The sequence below is a fragment of the Calliopsis andreniformis genome, chromosome 12 (assembly GCF_051401765.1).
Source record: "Calliopsis andreniformis isolate RMS-2024a chromosome 12, iyCalAndr_principal, whole genome shotgun sequence".
Lineage (NCBI taxonomy): Eukaryota > Metazoa > Arthropoda > Insecta > Hymenoptera > Andrenidae > Calliopsis > Calliopsis andreniformis.
In genome coordinates, this window is record NC_135073.1 from 11,189,670 (window position 1) to 11,206,515 (window position 16,846).

At 38.0% G+C, this 16,846-nt stretch overlaps 1 protein-coding gene across 1 annotated transcript in view; it reads left to right on the forward strand.

Moving 5' to 3' along the window:
• The window catches only part of Wb (wing blister), a 138,670-nt gene that overhangs the window by 110,863 nt on the left and 10,961 nt on the right, over positions 1–16,846 (forward strand). The gene's annotated exons all lie outside the window — the stretch shown is intronic.

Consider the following 16,846-nt stretch of genomic DNA (forward strand, 5'->3'; position numbering starts at 1 on the left):
ATCGAGGCTTTTAGAGGGTCAGTAGTAAAGGACACCTTTTGTGGATCAGCAGAAGAGTTTAATGCGATTGGAGAAGAACAGTTGGAATGCAAGAAATTTGATCTGCGTTTTGAATAGCTTGAGTAGAATAAATGTGCATATGTATGAGCATGGAATTTGATAAGAACTAGTCACTAGTAATTTGACAATTTGTAGCAGGATTTATTTAAAATTGCAACTTGACAAATGTCTCAAATTCGCCAAACAATTTTCAGTACGAAAAATAGGTACTAATCTAGTTATAAAGAATAAAAATATATTTTAGAAAACACAATATGAATAAAACTCTGTTTTATTCTTTAAATACCTTGATGCTCACAATGCTTTTAATATTTTATATATCTCTGTACATAGTATGCATTTTGCACTGTTTTGCATGTTTAAATTTTCTATAAATCCATGAAAATCTGCAGTTTAGTTATAAAATTGAAGATTCTTTAAAGCTGATCCACAAAAGTGAATTGCATTATACAGCAATTTGTCGACGCCGCATTTGCATATATGCAAGCTCCACTGGATAGTGGATCTACGTTCCAAGCGAGAATATTGAGAGCTGCTGGCATCGAAAAGCGTAGCAATGGATCGCAATAAACGTTCGTTGAATAGAGCGTCGATTTAACGACGACGTACTCGAGTTATTTAGATAGAACTCGCGTTACAAGCGACAACTTAAATTACATTGTGCCGCAAATGGATGGCGTACAGAGAGGAGGAAATTAAGTTATCTATTACGAGGGGGCCCTAAACCATTCGCGGCTTTTTGAATTCAACCAGTTGTTATCAATTAATCCGACAATTTACCGCTGTCATTATATTCGAGCGGTATGAATAGTCACGTAAACGTTGAATTTCGTGGATGACGAGTAAAGAGCATGTAAATAAACTATAAAATGGAGAATTAAGAAACGTAACATATACCTAATTTTACTACTTCGTTTTATGAATAGTATAAATACTAATTAAGTAAATTAAATATTCATTACAAGACAATGATTGCTTTAAACTGTTGAGTGTTCGTGGAAAATGACACTTTTATTTAAAAAAGAAGTAATAGTTTGATTAATGAAATCTGTAGTAAATGAAATAAATCAGAAACACTGAGTTTATTAGTAATTTTGAATTTTAACAATTTCATCTTTGTTGGAGTTTATCGAAGTGATAATTAGTGACTCGAGTCGTACAGAAATTAGGATTTAAAATCGTTCGTAAGAAAAAATATTCAAATATTTCTTAACATGGTTCCATCAAGAAACCATTTCTCATCCAAGTCTCTCTGCTCGTATACTTCAAACATATTTAATTTATGCTGACAACAGTCAAAGCTTATCGCAAAAAGAAACAGCGTTTTCTGCTCGGGTATGACGCCACCCTACTTCATATTAATTAAAATATCGTCGAAATTGTTATCGTAAGCGAGAAGACAGCAAGTAATATGAAGCGAAAATGTATGAATCATGGGGTCAAATGAATGGACCTTCCTCATCGAATCGCGCAATTGGGCAAAGTAACGATATCAATTACATTTAACGCTGAGTTACGCGAAATTCAAGGATGATCGATGGGGTTGCATGTGTCATCTGCATTTTTCACCTCTGGGTGGATTTCAAGGAGTGAAGAAATATTTTACAAAGTGAAAGAGGAAGGTGTAATCACTTTTAAGAAGTAAAATGTGGGATTCTGGTGAAATTGAATTAAAATTTAAAAAAAGATATGTAATTGAAAACATTGAAAGAATTTGATTGAATATCTAAAATTCCTTTTAATCTATAAGAGCAATAAGCTAGGAGTATCTTTACTTAAATTTCTTCAGCTGTGCCTAAAGAAATACAAATTTTACGACAAAATTTCATACTATTACAAGTCGTTATATTAACTTCGATATTTATCCTTTACATTTTCTTATAGTGGCAAAGTGGAGTCGGTGATCTTTTAATTCGCGAGCTGGTCAAGTAGCTGATTCATCGCCACCCATTGCAAGAACGTTGACGTAAGACTGCTTGCCGAGGTCGTTTCTTGAATCGACTAATAGGAAACTGAAATTAATTAAGATCAAGAACAGGATAAAAGTGCGTGAGCCACTTTTAACTCAGAAATCAGTTTGCTTGCGAACCACCTAGAAATTGGAAACCAAGCGTAAATTGTACCAAACCACAATAACAGCTTTTATACTATCTCGCCATAATATAAAACCTCAAAATTCGTCAAAAATGCATGCAAGTGCATATAAAATCTATTTATAACACAAAATCTCAAACTTAACCAAAAGTGTCTGCAAATACATATAAAATCTATATACAGTATAAAATCTCAAACTTAACCAAATGTGCACACAACGTTCGTGCATTAAACCATCAACAGATAAACGTCAGCGGAAGTTTAATCAACAGATGAAACTAAAACCCTTAAGACGTCTATCTCACCATGTATCCCAGAAGGTACACTTAAACCCAACTGCTTCCTGTACCAGAGGCAACATCAGCGAAAATTACACAAACATAATTGCGATCTCGAAACAATCTCCTCGAAACGATTCCTTGCTTGCCGACCATGTTCGATGATAAAAGCCTGTTCAACAATCGGGCCACGAGCTTCTCCCTTTTCTCTTTAACGACGAGTAGCAGGCCGTAGTTGATAGTAAAAGGAGGCGGACCGCAGAAAAGTGTCCGCGTAATGTACGATCGCGCGCACGACAGGTGGTCACCTTTATTACGCTGCATAATGCTCAGGTACACGCACAGCCCAGCCTCCCTCGCCTCTTCTCGCGCGTATGCGCAGGTTGCTGGCTGACAAGCGACAAGGGAATGCCCAGACGTGTAAACGCGTAATACGACACGTGAAATCGTTTCCAGGTATCAAATTACCAGGAATTGGAACGAAAGAACCAGCAAGACCGCAAGGTGTAACACGAAGGGATGATGTACCAAAGCTGTCGCTGAGCCTAAAGCGTAGCGTTATTGAGATTGAAACAGTTTCAAGTGGACAGGACGCTCTTTTCAGCCTTTATTACAGGGTGCACCAATTTGTGAGATTAAAAAGGGATAGAGATGAGCTTGACACTTTTTAGGGGAGTAATTTTTTTAACATAATGGCTGTTATTGTCACTTGTGTGTCACTTGCTAAATGTGGTTTGTATTTTTTATTTGACATAATTTTCTCTCTGTAGGATCCTATGACACTTGCTACAATTTTGTATTTGTAACTTGTGGGAAGTTTCTGATGGAGGATTACGTAGCTAAAAATGTGCATCAAAGCGACAAACCCATAAACCGTGTCAACAGACATTTCGATTCTCCAAGACGCAACAGGACGTCAATTCGATAATCTTCCTATGTCTCTGTCGACGACATCGCTTAGCTCTCGAGGCTGGTGATCCTTAAGCAGTCCAGACGTGCGCGTTTAGCAACGATTTAGATAATGCATTCGCCGGTGACGTGCTCAGTAAGGTGTCTTTCCAGTCGCGATAATATTAACAAGATTCCTTATCCACGAGCAATTTTAATCGACGTGTCAGGGTGACAAGTGGCTAATGCGCTCAGCGCGGCAAACACACCAGAAAGATCATTCTCCCTGCAATAAAGTTTCGATTACTTAACTTAGGAACTGTGAGCTACAGTCAGTCTGCGACTCGTTCAAATATAAAATATTCAACTGGTTCAAAAACAGTCTCTTATCGACTGAGGCGAATCGGCAAGCTCGAATCGGTCAGCTGTCACGTTCGTCGCGGTTCAAAGGGGCTCGCGCCAAAACAACGTGCCATTTTGTTGGCTGACAATCCCCGCGTCAGCAGGATTACAGGGGCTATAGGATTGCGCAAGCGTTCGCGACAAATCGCTTTCGAGTTTCTCCCCTGTGGCAGCACAGCGACAGCAGCTCCGCGTTCTCCCCCGTAAACTCGTCTGAAATTGATTTTTCTGTCGCGGGCAATTTATTTGCTCGACTCGGCTCACTGCAAAACGAGATACTCGAGGTGGAGTAATGTATTAGCCTCGTACAAATGGGATGTCGTTTCGCTGGAGCCTAAACGCTGTTTCACTGTCAATTGCCCCGCGTCCTGCGCAGGGGCAGTGCTAATGATTATCGATGTTCGGGAGTCGCTTTTCACTTGAGACGTTACTATAGAAAGGCGCGGGGAAAGATTGTGGGCGAGGAATATAAATTGTCGGTGAAAAATGGCTGTTTGATGAAGAGAATTTATGTAGGATAACTGAATTTTGAGATACGTGAGTTATCGAGTCTGGAATATTAGTCTGAGTTAAGTTAACATTAGTCTGAAATAAATTGCCAAAGAAATTTTGTACCTGAGAGTCAACCTGATCTAAATCCTTTTTGCTATTTTCAGAGGAGCAGGGATCACTCATTTTTTTAACATAGTACTTGAAATAGCTTTTAGTTTCTACTATTAAATCTCCTTTACTTGTAACGTAACTTAACTAAATTATTATTCTAATAAAGCTAAGAGGAAACAGTAAAATTTAATTCAGGAAAAAAATGTACTTTGGTTAATCTGGCTCTCAGCTTGTTCCCCATTTTTACTCTTATCCTCTAATAACTTCATCCAAAATATCCCTACTAATTTTATAATAAGATTACCGCTCTTCATTCCCAACAGTAATTAACAAAAAATTCAGCGCTTCTTAAAATGCACGCAAACGATATGCTCCAAAAAGTGCACTAAATCATCAGAAACAGACCAATGAGTACTCCTTAAAAAGTTCTAATTACTTCGTTAAAGTACAACGTCCCCGGGCCCGATCGTTTATTACCGTGACCAGATATTTTTATTACTCTTTAATTAACGGAGTCTGCGTAATCTTCGATAATGATATTATGGCGTTGGCGAAAAATTGATTAAAATATAATTACTTCCTGTGGAACGGGTCTCCAGACACGAGGTCGGGGACAGGGAAGATCGATCGATCGTCGTGACTTAATCGAACGACAGCGAGGCCACCTAGTCACACTGTCCTTGCTGCACGGATCAATGGCTGACGAGCACTCTAATCGTTTCATCTTAATCGATACAAATTTTCCGTATCTGGCCACCGATTATAATTCCCCGTTGCTCGATAATTTCCATCGCTTTTCTCTTTCGAAGGAACTGCACGCGCGCGCGAAATGATCTGCCACAAGGTTTTCTTCTGCTCTTGCTGCAACGCGAGCAGAATGCTACATTGCAGGTGTATCAGCTGATTAAGAAAATGGTTAAGGAGGGGATCGGTTTACGCTGAAATTAGCTGGTTACTCGAACGAGCTAATTCATTCAAATTGGCAGTTATTCAATTATTTCTGCTTGTTTCAATTAAGTCTGGCTTTTCCCTTTTTGTCCTCGTTTCAATTAGTTAAGTATCGTAGAGGCTAAGAACACCGTGTGTGCTCCAAACTTTTCTGTGAGATTACAGGCTTATATATGTGTAATAAAATATAATTTTAGGTTTCGATGAAGCTTTGTGTGTTATTTGAATATTCTTTTACGGTATGGCAGCATGTTGTCTGATTGCCACCTTGTCCCTGTGCATTTCTGTACTTAATTTAATTTACTTTAATTGGGTATAATATACCACCTATAGAATCTTGTTTGTTTTATTTTATTTGACAAGTGGTGCCACTTATCGTGTTTGAATGTTTGTTATATTATTAACAATTTTCCTACAAAGAAGTGGACATGACCATATGATGGCCCCTTTAATATCAGACAATCTTTATTTAGACAGCTTTTCTGTTACTCTTACTGTTTAAAAGATAATCAAGATAGTAATTTTTACTGGGATACCTTATATAAATAGCATATAAAAAAGAAGTTTTAAGTAAAGACTGTATCACAGTAGAAGTACCCAGTACAGAAGTGCACATTGAAAACTGTGCATTCATTTCTACAGAAGAAGTAAAACATTTTCAATCTCAAACACTTCTAATATCAACACCATCCTGTCGACCAATCTTTCTGACACGCCCTGTACAAGCACAGTAGTGCACACTGAAGCACAGTAGTGGATACCAAAGTACAGGCCACGAATGTTCGCACCTTCATCACCACAAGTACATAATTATACGACCGCGAGGTCACGTGCACGAGGCCGTTTTTCATTCATGCTCCCTCGAAATGGCGGAAATGGTGGAGGCAGCCTGTCTGCCATTTGATCACGAAACGAGATGAATGATTTCGCTTGGGGCAGCGTGTCGTGGCCCCCGCGGAGAAAGCGAAGGTGCCGTTTTAATTAAATGCACACTGCAGAACCGGGTGTTGCGTTCCACGTGCAAGCACTGTTCGACAATCGTAACGTTGACAGTGAACAATAAGGGAGCGCTGTAGAAGGCGTGTTACTCGCCTCTTAGTGCCAAGATCTTGCATGTAACGCGCGTGGGACTGTACAGGACGATTCAAGGAAGAATCACGAACTTGGAGGACTTACCTGTCGATGTAAGGCAAAACTATTTAAAATAGTTGAGCCAGTAATCGATCACGTATTAAGAGATGTCGATTCTTTTAATGAGAAAATATGTTTAATTTAAGGAAAAAAGGAAGGACTTTTTTTAATAATCAATTTACATGATATTTATTAAGAAAGAACTTAGTAGCTATATTTAAAGTACCAAGGCAACTATGACTCAATACTCGATCAGTACCCACTAGTCAATCACTTTAATAAATAATGATTTCAAAGTACTTATTTATTTATTTATTGTATGATGTAATAGGACATCTAAACTTATTCTATGATCAATTTAAGAAACTTCAACTAACGCTATCTTATTATTTATTAAAGTGATCGACTACTGGGTCAATTATCTCATGTCACATTTTAAACACTTCCATAACGTTTATATATATATAAGACCCCTGAAACTGCAACGATGTCAAAACTTTCACTGAAACATTTTAACAACCCCACGAAAATAGTACCTCGAATACCTCACGAGGTTCAGAATGACCCGAGGCGCATAGATTCGCGAATAAATGGCGGCGCAATAATTCACGTGCGATTATACGCGCAGAAATGTAACGCCGATCCAAAATGAAGCTTAATGTGGACAATAAGAAACGTAGGAGCAGGATTTCTCCGCATCCGCTTCAATTTCATAATTGCTCCTCTCCGAGGGCTGTCTATCGTTATCGGGTAATGAGCTGTCAGCAGAGATAAATTCGCAGAACACACACAAACGGTCGCTTTGATACCTTCGTATACGGGCGCACCTTGAACACGCACGCGTCTATTTATACGCGCGAACAGGCCTGCACGAGATGCAGAAATCACGCGCTTTTAGCTGACGCCGATAAAATGTGGCATTTTTCGCGAAAATTTCAACCACTGATACTGCTGCGCGAAACGACTCGTTCCTTTACTTGAGAAGGCAGGAGAAGACTGAGAAATATCGAGGTGAATGAGCTAAGTTTCTGCAAAAGTGTTATGTGAATCTCGAGCAAAGAGGACTTTTATTGATACTCTTGTTGGTAGCAGTTTCAGCGATTCTTTTAAGCTGTCTCTAGAAAGTGTGAATTGCTACGTTGTGCTACCTTCTTGAGCGGGATCTGTAATATTTTGAATATGCTACTTTGGTTTCTATGGAAATTTTGGACATCGACGTCTCCTGAATGGTATTTATTGAAGTTGGAATTGAACCAGTGTTTGAAACTTTAATGAGTCTTATCTGAGTATGGACTCAAAAATCAATGGTGGGATTATACCGAGAGGATTATATCTGAACTTCACTTGCTCTTACAGGTAGCTCACTCTGGTTTTATTAAAAAAGTGAGTAAGTGCAAACGAGTAAGACTCTTTCCTCCTGAATAATTTCAAGTCAACAATAAACTTACAAAAAGGCAACATTGCACGCTTGTCAATAGTCGAATAAAAATATGAATAATAGTATACACGAAGTAAAAAAGAAATTAAGTGTACGAAGTTAGTTCTAAGTCAAGTAGCTACTGTGTAAAAACACAGTAGGATTTTCATCCACAAAAATATCTAGATTACAAAAAATATAATTCGTCACACATTTAACGCTATTCATACTATTCATAATTTTTCTTCAAGCTTCACTCAGAATAGAATCTCTTTCAATAATAATGTATTCAAATAACCCTCATCTATGCCTTCCTCTTCCTCTCTCCAAGCATCGACCAATTAGAGAACCCGATAAGCCTCGTAAAATCGTAGCTTTCTCCTCAGCGAGCGACAAAGGAAAAGTCTCGAAGGCAAGCTCGTTACTAAATCCGCGAAAAGAATTTCCTCCTCGCGCAACAGGCAAACATATGTACGTCTTCGCGAGTTGGACACGCTTGTCGTCGCGAAGCTACACACGAGACGTACTTTTCCCCGCTCGAGCTGCATCCTAGGACGTTCTTGGTCGAGATTTAAGACGTCACGTCGTCGACGAATCAGTCAAAGGGGGGATCGCGAAAGCGCCTTGAAACCAGGCAGATTTTTACGCCTCCAGAGAGGGTCGTATCTCGTCGTGGCCTTTGCGTGCGCGTACCGACGTGGAAATCGATGTTCGAGAACGAGCAGAATCAGGACTGAGGATCGATGGGGTTTTTAGGAAATCCAAGGGTCGTGGGAGCATGTTAAGGAGATGTAGCAAGATGATTGTGACGTCTTGATGGGTTTGTAACCTTTGACTTGAGAACATCCTCTGAGTTTGAATAGGATTTATTTGACTGCGGTCGCTGAGCATACATCAGGTTTAATTATTCGATTTGTAATGCGAACGTGAGCTTCTTTGATCTTCGCGAAAGTTACAAGTTGTGGAACTGTTTATCTTGGTGATCGATATGGGAATCCATGTTCAAGTTTAACAAATTTTAAATAACCAAATATCGAAATTTTCGAATTTTCAAATGACCAAATATTTAAATTTTCAAATAATCAGGTACTGAAATTTTCAAATTTTTAAATATTTAGGTATTTAAATTTTTGAATTTTCAAATGACCAAGTGTTCAAGTTTTTAAATTTGAAATATTCAGATACTTAAACTTAAATTTTTGAATTTTCAAATACTCAGATATTGAAATTTTCGAATTTTCAAATTGTCAAACATAAATGTATTCAAGTTTTTAAATAGTCGAATTTTCAACAGTTCAAAATTTTGAACTTTTAATATTACCAGATAATTGAAGTTAAAATTATCAAATTATTAAACCTTTCAGTCTTTCAATAAACCTTCACCCTTATCATTCCCCTCCAGATAGACCTATACCTATACTTACAAAAAGTATTACAAACAATATTGCCTATGGAACGTCCCTTGTAACACATATTTAAAATTCACAAAGTGAACACTTAAATTCCCTATAAATACTTAAATCACAAGATTAGACGTCTCCCGTGGTTCTCAGAAATACCATGTCACTAAAAGTAAGACTAGCGATAAACTTGAGCAGTCTGGTCCGCGACATGTTAAGACTAATTAATATTCCTCTCGCCTCCTGCAAAGAGTTTCGACTCCCTATCCTCAAGGATTATCGATGCATAGTTATCGCGGTTCGATTAGAATCCTGTGGTGTGCGCCTATACCTAGCGCGCGTGGGCGAAACAGAAATCTCACGTCGTTAGGAATTGTGAATTTTTTCCTTGTTCGAGCCCCTGGATCCCACACATCGGAGCGATTGAAAGTAGTTTGACGTTTTTTGGGGCGAAGTCAGGAGGTTGGCGCAGCTTTTAAAGACGCTCGTGCAATACTGTGCGCGAGGCGTGGGCGTCTCGCATGGGCGTGCAAGAAGAAGGCTTCCTCTGCATGGGTTCGCGAGCCTCCCTAGGAACGCTGACATTTACACTCTTTAATATCTGCATCGAAAGGGCTTGTCAGCTTTTTAGTTTCTTTGTTAGACTATTTTATTTAGGGATATTTATCTTATTCTTGAGAATTCAAATCAGAATTCAATAGTATCAGAAAGTTGCTTGCGAAGACCGATTACTTTTTATTGTTTGAACAAAAGAAAGTAGTCTGGTAAATATGATGATAATTCTGGACCTCAGAGCTAGACTAATCCACAGATGAGATGTGGATTTGAACTGGAAGATCTGAAATCAATTACTTTAACGATTTCTCAAGTTTCTCAGTCGATCCCTATTTCTCAAGTTCTCTAATTGGAAAAAATTGAACTTCAGTTGCGTAAGGTGTATCAGAAACCTAAATTAACGTATCTAAATTCAAATCACTTGTTCCTGTTCACCCTAATTTTACTTCGTGTCCTCAATTTCCTGTTTGCTGTTCCTTCACGTCTGAAAGGAGATAAACGAATCGAAAGTTTTTACGAGTTCGTGAATTGGATTCGACGGCTACAAGCCTTCCGTTTCGTGCTTTGATCGAGTAGAATGTATAATAACGCATTCAGTCTGTCGCTGGACCGCCAGGTTCCATAGATCACGTTAATGCTGTCGCTACGGTGGCTCGTAGATCATGTCGATCCTCCTACGCGGCGATCGATGCGATAAGAAATCTTTGCACGGGTTGTAGACGATCGAAACACGGCTGCCTTCTCTGGTCACGGAAAGCAGTGGCGCGAAATGGTGCAAATGTCGAGCGATTCTTTTTTGTATGTGTCACAAGACGAGTGTGTGCTTATTTTCGAAATTTATTTGGAGAGAAAAGTAGGTGATAGATAACCGAAAATCTCAGAAAACATTTTTATTTCCATATTAACTTAACTATTAGTTTAGAATTAATAACATTTTTAAGTCGAAAATATTGTAATATATTTTTTAATCAATTTTAGGTAGAATAATTTGTCCTAGTGATAGTAAATTAGTGAAGTAGAAATAATATTTCTACTTCATGATCATCGTTCATGAGGCAATGAAGTATTAGTAATATTAATTTGGAATAAAAAATTACTATTAGCAAAAATTATTAAATTATATTAGTAATGAATTAATTAAATACTTTTGAACAATTATATACATATAGCTTCGAGATAAAAAATTGAAATTACTTTTAAGAGTAGTATCTGTATCTCTAAACATACTTTTTTAGTTTTCCTTTGGGAATCGATGTTGGTGCCATGTATGCAGCACGATTATTTGCATAAGATTTGTATATTTGTCTTGGGCATGTGGTTCTGTCAGCGAAATCTGTTTTTTATTTCATTCGAGACGCTCGCGTTAAGCTTGCTTCAGATCCTTGAAGATCCGAATGAGCCGATTACTAAAAACAGATTTTTCACTCTCAAGGGAGCTCTGGTGCCTGCTGTCTGACTGGAAATAGAAGATTTCACTGTCTGACCAGCACGCGCGCCGACGCAAGTAGAAGCGGAAAGTTTGTGGCTGACCATGCTGTTGACTTTACAATTTATGTATCTTAATACTGTATCAACGTTTGAAATATTCGTGAATTCTATTAGATATACTTTCCTGTAAAAGTAAATCAGAATCTGTTGTTTTCTTTCATTTTGCAGCATGAAAAGGTTTCATGAAAATTGGAATAATAGTAGAAATTTCTGATTGGTATATAATAATAATTTATAGCGTATCTTTGGCATTCGTGTAATTTCCCTTTTGGAAAATTACAGCAATATAGTAGCCAATTTTAAGTAATTTATATTCGACATAGGTTAGTTTAATCTTGCAACTTTTGATCGACGACTTCATTAATATTGCATGAAGGGACTTTTGTATCCTCCCAGACGAGCCCTTCCTTTCGAGGAAACCATTAGACGAGTGCTTGATGCTCCTATGCCATTTTCGTGCAGGCTGGCAAAAATGTATCGTAAGAAGCCTGTGTACCGAAAACAAATGCTCGAGTATCACAAGAGCACTCGTGAGCGTGGCGTCTGGTTCTCAACTTCAAGAATCCACCATATACCTCAAGTATATGATAACACAAGTTGCACTATACATTATCAAATCGAGAATGAGTCACAGAAAAATAATTCATTCAAAGGACGCTGTGGAAGTTGTTTCTGTGCAAATAAAGGAACAGTGCATATATTACTGTCTACAAAATTTGTATCATCTATTCATATAAATAGATAAAATACTTTTCTAATTTCTCTCATATATTTAACGCTACTGAAAGCCAATTTTTGGATACTAATATGGACACAGACTCACTGACAATTTTTCTTAGAAAATATATCAAGAGAACAATTTATGTGCAACACAATAATAAAAAAATACGGTGTTCATTATTTACCATACCAGTAGTTAAAAATTATAATCTCTGCTATATTCAGCTACAACAAATTCAATAATCCCGACAGTAAAACGACAGTAGAAGGTTCGTTGATACTTTTTTCGAGCTGAAGTGGAAAGAGACAGTTCTGTCAATTGGTCACACAAGGTGGACATCGTTTTGACGCCTTAATGTATAATTAATAACCATGATAAATTGAAGTCGCGCGCCCCTGTCAATCTACAGGCATGAACGAATGAGCTGCTTGGGAACAGGATACAATGTTTCATCTTTTTCGTGAGTCCAACCGCGGCATACGGAGGGGTAATGATCGCTAACAGGTGATAATAATGATGGATGAGCAGATCGCGCGGTGTTCGCATTCATTCGATCGCAATCGATCAAAAACCATTGGTACGAATGAGACGTACGTCGACCGATGGAAGGGACATTAAAAAGCAGCGATTGAATCGTGAGTAGATGTTATGCAGGACAACGAAGTAACACGGTGACGTAATATATTACTGCGTCAAGCTGAATATGTAACTTGACTTGGAACTTGATATAGTTTTGTTATAACGTATTGATTACAAGGATTACGTGAAATGTGAAGACTGACAAATTTTTTAGTTCTTGCATCACTTGGGACTTTGAAAGCTTCGATATTTTGATCTGTTCCATAGTTTAATAATTAGTAAAATATTCATACTTCTATTCTCCTCTCTATTGTACTAGAATACTATAAATATAATTTTATTACCGTGCTTGAACAGAATTTTGAACATTTTTCACGTCTTACTATTACAATTTTTTTTAAATATCACACTGAATTCGCTAAAAATTCTATCACACTATATCACATAGTATGTATATATTTTATCAGAACATTCCCTCGCGAAAACATTCATTTTGACTTAAACGTACACACACTCTCTCTGAAAGTAATAGAAACCCAGTGTCTCGATTATAAATAACGCGAAACAGAAACGGATCGCGTACAGTGGCAGGCATTGCGTGGAATCGCTGGTCGCTTCCACGTTTCGAAACACAGGACGCACTGTGCACTTTTAGCGCCGTTTCATCGGCTGTTCCAGCAGCCGGTTTCGCCGCGATTTCATCAACGTGGCATTGATTACGCGCGCTCTCGCGGGCTCTAAATGGTTTTGATACGACGACGGTAGCCAACATTTACGGACGCACCTGAAACGAAAATAGTTCGCCATCGAGATATCCTTGGCTGGACACCGTACGTTCTGTATCCTGCCTCGTCAAACGTTGAATCAAACGAGCGTATGAACGACGACGTCCGTATTTGATTGTATCTAGAGTCCCTCGGTGTTGAAATATCGTGAAAAGTTCTGATTGAGAGTTTTTAAAAAACTTGGGAAATAAAATGAAGTTGTGGATCTGTACTTTGTTACTAGAATATTTTTATTGGAAGTCTACAGTAAATAGATAGATTTTAGTAGACTTCTATTGAGAATCTATAGACTCTCAATAGAAATTAGATAGATATTTTTTGCTATTGTGTTATATTATTTATTTATTTTTTTTTGCTATTATAATAGCACCTACAAAAAAGTACAAGAAAAAGGAATAACGTTGTGTTCATTAATTATATAATTATAATTAATATATTGTGTATATTACTATTACATACAATTATAATTATTGTACCTTGTATATTACTATTACATACAACTATAACTAATAGACTGTGTACATATATATATAATTAATATACTGTGCATATAAAATATACAATACATGGTCATTGTATATTAATAATAATATTTAATATATTTTAATCACATTCTTCGAGCCCTAAAATTGGTCACTAAAATTTCGAATACATTCGTGACTTCTTCTTTCTTCCCTAAAGTAACACAAACTTTCAGCAAACTAATTTCAATTCCTAGCAGCAAGATAGCAACTAAAATCAGCTAAGAAGTGGCGAGATCGTCGGTGGCTCCGACAGATGTAAATTCTCGTTTATAGCTCGCGACGCTTATCTTTATTACAAAGTATAATACAAGCAGCTTCCGGCCTATTAGCGAACCGTCCGTTCGTCTGTAACGAGGAATTTCAAATTGAAAGCAGCGCCGAGGCCCCATCGCTAGTCGACACTTCAATCCATTTAATGACGCACCCTGAATCGGCGCCATAACAACCAACAATTTATCGGCTAATAAATCGGCGGCTGGTTGGGCGTCACTGCCTTGCCCTCGCCGCCATTCAGAACCGCTGATTACTCGACGATAAATGTAACTCTTTCTCTGTTACATCATAATGCGAAGACATCGAACGAATCGCGCACCTCTTGTATCGTTTCACCTTCTAAGGGTGCTGCGCGTTGCAGGTTAGTAGCTTGAGTGATTTAAGGTGCTACTGTGGCTCTTGGATCGATGCCTCGTTGAGAAGGAGTCCTCTTTCCATATAGGGAAGCGCTGCTTATGGGGAGCGCTTGATTTTGATGTTGTATGAGGGGATCATTCACCAGAGTCATTTATGTTGAAGTAATAATCGGAAAGCTTCATTCATATCGCTGTCTTCCTTTTGATACAGGGAGAGAGCACTTCTTGTATGGCATTTATATTGATTCAAACTGCATTTCTGAAAGAAGAGAAGGGTAATATAAATTTATTGTTGCGTTTATTATGAGATATTATAGAAGTGAATTTTTAATATTAATAAATATGCACTCAATATTTCCTGAATATTAAAATGTTATCTTTTAAGGAATGCAACTCTAGAAACGCGTGAATTAAATCTCACCGCGCAAACACTGTGCCCACTGCGCAGGCGCGAACACTGTGCCTACTGCACAGGCGCAGGACAATTTCTGCGCGGTGGACTACTACGCAGCTTAGAGGGAACATTGATTTATCTACGCTATATTCAAATTATTACACTATTTAAGTCTCATTTATTTTCTAAACATTGTAAATAATATAGATTTATACATATAGAATGCTTTAAATAACAAACTACGAAACTGAAAGATATATAACACTAATCAATACAGCGTAACAATATCAAAAATATAGCTGACCTAAACCAGCATACAAAGTGAGTCTCTACTATAAAATCAGCTATATTATCAAAGAAAAAATTATATTCTATCACCACAGCTACAAAGTAAAGCCACCATATCATTCTATCTTTTTTTCCATATAAAGACATGTTATTAGTTGTTTCTCATTCATCGAAACAGAATCGAAAGTGGACCCATCGTGCAAACGATTCACTTTCTCCCCGCGTATGTATCAGTCGCTCTTATCTCCATTATCAAAGGAGTTTCGTCGACTGGACAGAACTGTACTGTAATCGAATCTCGAAGTTAATAAAGGATCCGACATCGGTTTCTCGGTTATAATGGATGATGTATATTAGTCACGATTAAGCGGCGTCACGGCCAGCTTCCAGCTGATCTCTGTGCTTTGTAACGAGAGTGATTATTTATTTATCTGCAACCGAGTGGTTGGACGCTGTGCCTGGATTAGAGACGTAAGATCATTATTTACGCTTTAGCCACGGTACGCACGAGCCAACATCGGCCTGTCACGGTCGCCTGAATTAATCATGTGTCACTTCGCGCACCGTGCTCGCAATAACGAGCCCTTAACTCTCCCCCTGCGCCTTCCTCGCGTGCGTGATTAAGACTTCCCTGTAACTGTACTCTCGACTCTTTACGCCTGACAGGCGAAGCCACGGAACGATATTGCAACTCCGATAGGAACGAAACGCGACATGCTTTCCACTTTTATCGACGAAGACTTTGCTTTTATGATTTCACGGGAAATCGTGTAGCAATTTTTATTGGGCTGAGTGGCCGTTTGAGGTCGTTGGAACGCGGTGCAGGCTTGAGAAGAATGTTGGGGGGGAAGAAAATTGGTAGTAAAGGAGTAGCTTTATGTGTAATACTCAGGGTTACATTCTTCTGGTTACGTTGCTTCACACTTATGTATTTTTCACTTGCTATGGTATTGAAATTTCTGTGAGTGATTAAATTCATATTCTTAATGGGAAGTTTTTATTGTTTTGTTGCTTTCTTGGGGGTTTTAGTAATAAAAGTGCGATGTAGTTTACATTGTAGATATTCGTAAGTACATAATTAATGTTCTTACTTCTTTGAATTTTTCAGTAGGTGTACTTCATTTCTTCACCTTTTTATGCCTTCATCTCTTGACTTCTGCAACCGACTAATACTTCTTCATTTCTTCATGTCTTCATTTCTACATTTCTACATTTCTACATTTCTTCATCTCTTCATCTCTTCATCTCTTCATCTCTTCACTTTATAAGTAATCATTCTTCCAATATTTAAATAACTAATTACATATACCTTAAAACCGAAATACATGTTTGGATCGCCATGTTTGCATTACATAGCCTCATATTTATGTTTACACAAGGCAAAAGAGGAGGAGGTAGGCAATAGTTCGTCGTGAAGCTAATTTCCACAAAGTGTCCATTTATAACACTTAGCATATTATTAACTGACATAAACTTTCCTCGGGAACACGTTACGTCATAAGTTATTCACATCGAGCCTGGGTACAAGGAAGACGATGTTAGCTGTTGCCACGTATAACGACAGTGCTGCTTGTTAAACTAATAAATTAACCGGTCGACGTAGCAGGACAAGTTGCGTTGTAATTGCGAAACTGTCGCCCAGCGTCTTTCGCACGGGACTCC